The sequence below is a fragment of the Microtus ochrogaster genome, chromosome 19, assembly GCF_000317375.1.
Source record: "Microtus ochrogaster isolate Prairie Vole_2 chromosome 19, MicOch1.0, whole genome shotgun sequence".
Lineage (NCBI taxonomy): Eukaryota > Metazoa > Chordata > Mammalia > Rodentia > Cricetidae > Microtus > Microtus ochrogaster.
In genome coordinates, this window is record NC_022021.1 from 28,573,676 (window position 1) to 28,578,437 (window position 4,762).

The 4,762-nt window shown below is 41.4% G+C and overlaps 1 protein-coding gene across 1 annotated transcript in view; it reads right to left on the minus strand.

Annotated features, from left to right (window-relative positions):
* Wdr70 (WD repeat domain 70) overlaps window positions 1-4,762 on the minus strand; it is a 197,604-nt gene that overhangs the window by 186,599 nt on the left and 6,243 nt on the right. The window lies entirely within an intron of this gene.

The window sequence follows — 4,762 nt, forward strand, 5'->3', positions numbered from 1 at the left end:
GGCGGATCTCTGTGAGTTCGAGACCAGCCTGGTCTACAGAGCTAGTCCCAGGACAGGCTCCAAAAACCACAGAGAAACCCTGTCTCGAAAAACCCAAAAAAAAAAAAAAGTTATACAAAAGAATTTTTCCTCTGCTAATCTTACTTGGCAACTGGGAAAGGCACATAGGTAGCAAGGGAATTATATGACTAGTTATACTTTCATTTGCTACCGTCCCAATAATCTAACTTTTTTTTCTCTTTAAGCAATAAAGCTGAGAGTATTTGCCTATACTTAAAATCCCAGGGCTTGGGAGACAGAAGCAGGAGGACTGCCAAGAGCTCAAGGCCAGCCTGTGCAACAAAGCGAGACCCAGTCTCAAAAAAGCAAAACAAAACAAAAAGAATATTATATTCTTTGGGCCACAGAAGACACGGAACAGAGATAGCAGCAAGCATTTAAAAGAAACTAGTCTTTCAGGTAAGAACTCCCCAGGAAGAGGCAATGGTCTTTCTGTGCTCTCCACTGAACAGTGTGGCCACCAGTCAGTATTCTGATGGTGAAAGTGGCTGGACCAAATAAAGAACAGAAGCTTAGGGGTCAGTTTAAGGAGTAGGGCAGCTTCATCCCCATCCTCTTTGTCCATCTTTCTTCCTGCTGGAAGATGGGGGACATTTGTTCTCTAAACTCTGACTCCCTCGTGGGTTTTAGAGCATATTCTGTTCCTAATCAGGATACTAGAGAAAGAAATCATTAGTTGCCTATGAAATCGCCATTCCCTTTATCCTTGTTGAGGAAGCCATTCTTTTTTTTTCTGCAAGTAGGATGACATCATGCTTCTGGTCATGCTTGGCCCCTCCTCACCCAAGGAAGGCATAGCTCCAGTCTATGTTAAATGCATTGCTCAGGGCTGGAGAGATGGTTCAGCAGTTAAGAGCACTGGCTGCACTTCCAAAAGTCCAGGGTTCAATTCCCAGCACCCACATGGCAGCTCACAACTGTCTGTGACTCCAGTTCCACGGGATCCAACACCCTCACACAGACATATATGAAGGCAAAAACACCAATGCGTATAAAATAAATAAATTTTAAAAAATGGATTGCTCTTTCAATGGCCAATTTTGGAAGTGACTTGCTATACAATATTATGTGTATTAGGTATACATTTTTTATTCCCAAACAGATATTCAAAACAGTTCCCCATGACTATCATGTGCTCATCTGTGTTTGACAATTCAAAATTCTGACAGTTTGGGGTCATGAAGACAGTAATCCGAGGAGAAAAACAGGAAAGGGAGGACAGCTTCACGGCCCTCATACCAGGACTCAGAAGACAAAGGCCCCATGCTAGAATTCTTATTCTAAGAGATACTAAACTTTTCTTTACATGAGTCATTCTTAACTGGGTCTTCTATGATGTCTCTGCAAGAAGCCAAAAGCATGCTGCCATCAGCCCTACCTTACCGCAAATGAAAGTCAAAGCATGGATGGAGCTTACGGAGTGCAAGGTGCTTTTAAAACTTTCCTACAAGCCGGGCGTTGGTGGCACACACCTTTAATCCCAGCACTCGGGAGGCAGAGGCAGGATCTCTGTGAGTTCGAGACCAGCCTGGTCTACAGAGCTAGTTCCAGGACAGGCTCCAAAGCCACAGAGAAACCCTGTCTCGAAAAACCAAAAAAAAAAAAAAACTTTCCTACAAATCAACTTTTGTAACAATCTCTAAAGAGAATTGTCCCACTTTCCAGGTGAAAACTCCAAGGCAGCCGGGCACTTGGGAGGCAGAGGCAGGCGGATCTCTGTGAGTTCGAGACCAGCCTGGTCTACAGAGCTAGTTCCAGGACAGGCTCCAAAGCCACAGAGAAACCCTGTCTCGAAAATCCAAAAAACTCCAAGGCATAAACAAACTTGCCCACTTAATAGAAACATTAGTTGCCTCAGCAGCAAAATGAGATGTGGGCTGACAACTGGATCCTTCTTTGATGTGATCAGACTCCAAGCGGCTATAAGATTAACTGACAAGCATCCCTACCTTATTTTATAGTGAGCTTACTCCTTTAAGTTTGATTTCAATAACAAAGGAAAGACTTCAATATCAACCATACGAATCATGACGCATATTACAATTATCCATTTTTAGAAAAGAGTTAGGGCCAGAAAGTTAACCGTTTATAAAAGCACCTGTTAGAGGGTGGAGAGATGGCTCAGTGATTATGAGCACTGGCTGCTCTTCCAGAGGTCCTGTGTTCAACTCCCAGCAACCACATGGTGGCTCACAACCATCTATAAAGAGATCTAGTGCCCTCTTCTGGCCAGCAGGGATACGTGCAGGCAGAACACTATATACATAATAAATAAATCTTTAAAAAGAAAGAAAGAAAAGCACCTACTGCCAAGCCTGTTGACCCAAGTACAACCCCCATGTCCTACACGATGTAGAAACAACTCCTGCAAATCATCCTGCCCTCCCCACCTACACACACACAAACCATTTTCTGAAGTCAGTGAAATTGTACATCAGCTTTAATTTTATAATCTCAGTATAATTTAATGGCCAAGGTTGGGAGAACACAAAAATAATGTCTTATGCCGCTAACAATGAATAATTTCCCACAGAATGTGATTACTTCTGTATATATATAAACATTTCAAACAGCGTACTAAAGCTAAAGAGAATCCTGGTTTACTTTTTCAAGGAATTGTTCAATAAATATTCACATGTTCAGATCAGCAGAAGCCACAGTCAGAGTCAAACCAAGGATGTGGTACTAGGCCAAGAAAGTTCCACGCAGTGAATTTATCCACAAACTTTTTTTTTAATGTATAAGCCTTTTAATTCCTCAAAACCCCATAAATAGTGTGCATAAATGCTTCAGAAAAAAAGCTTACAGAAATTAAAAGGATACATAGCAGTCCTTTACAGGGTACTGTGTCCAATGGTTTAGCCTACCCAAGAACTTGCTGAGGATATCATACCCTCCTAACAGGGTCAAAAATGGAAATCCTATCCAGTCTTCCTCAAGAGGAATGAGGAGCTGCTTTTTAAACCTAGATTTTCCAACTTTAAATGTCAAGTTCTAACAGGTTGAGCCATTTAAAACTATCTCCAAATAAGAAGAATTTGATTATTAAAGCAGTATTTGGGCTATTTGATTATTAAAGCAGTAGTTGAGCTTCACAAAGCCTTGGGTTCCACCCCCAGTACGACATAAAACCAGATATATACCTCTGTACTGCTGGCACATGAAAAGCAGAGACAGTAGGGTCAAGGCTATGTATATTCTCTAGGCCAGCCAGGGCTACATAAAAATAAATAATGGATAATTATTTTATTAAATTATTAAATTGAATTCTAAAATCCTCAAATATGTATTAAGAATCTACACTGCCAGGAACTACATAACTTATTTAACGATAACAACTGCTGTCCAAAAATTTTGTATGAGATCCTTAAACACAAGATTTGTCTAGCTGATAGTACAGATACTAAAATCTTGTGTTTGAAGTATTACCAAATACACCCAGAAGGCAAGGGGTTTTCGTAGTTTTTTTTTTCTTTTATTGTTTCATCATTAAAATGGACCTTTTCAGATATATTGGAGTACAATACAAAATATATTTTGTCCTAACATTCCTAAAAACCCTAAGATTTCCTGAGTGATCAGAACTGTCTTTTGTTACTTACTAGGACCACTTTTGGTCACACCATCATTGGCTTTACTGGAGTTAGGGAGAGTCCCTAGCTAGCCTGCTACTGTGGGAAACTAAGTGCACCGAACAAGGAGTCAGTCTATAAAAGCTTCTGAAAAGTACTAAATTGATATATCTCAACCTGCTGAGTATGCAGGGGAAAATATGGAACCCCCTCCCCTCCTGTACCCACCTAACCCACTGAATCACTTCACATGGCTGTTCATCCAGAGCCTCTGGATCCCCTATCAGGTATCCTGCACAGCAGATGTTTACATTATGATTCACAACAGTAGAAAAATTGCAGATATGAGGTTAGTAACATAATAATTGCATGGCCGGGGGTCACCACACCATGAGTGTTAGGAAGGCTGAGAACCACTACTCAACTTTTAGTCAGCATAAAGTTTCCCAGGGACCAGAAACAAGAACACATTCTAGATGGATGCTGAGCATCTGAAACTGAAGAGATCCTACGGCTTCTCTAGGTAGATGACATCAAAACTGAACTGAATTCCTGGACACTCAGCTGGTGACAAGAGATCACCTATTCGCTCTCCAATGAGAAATTCTCACACATCCTGGTACTACAAGTATTGAGGTGGAAAAACAGTTTAGTTCATCGTTTTAGGAGGTACTGAGTTGTTCATTTTTTTCTGCCCACCCCCACCCCCATGCTTATGAAGACTGGAGATCAACTTCAGGAGTAGTCTTTGCCCTCTACCTTGTTGTCAAGTAGAGTACTTTTCTTTTACCACTGAGGATATCAGACTAGTTGGTTCACGAGTTCCAAGGATTCTGCTGTCTCCATGTCCATGCTCACTGTAAGAGCACTGGGATTAGAGATGCATGCTACCCCGTCTAGCTTTACATGTAGGTACAGACATACATACCATTAGACATGATGATACATCCCATGATCCCAAATCTAAGACTAACGTAAGATGGTTGAGAGTTTGAGGCCAGCCTAATGAGACTTAAGACTGTCTCAAAAAACATGAACAAGGCTGGGCAGTGGTAGCACACACCTTTAATCCCAGCACTCGGGATGCAGAGGCCAGTGAATCTGTGAGTTTCAGGCCAGCCTGGTGTACA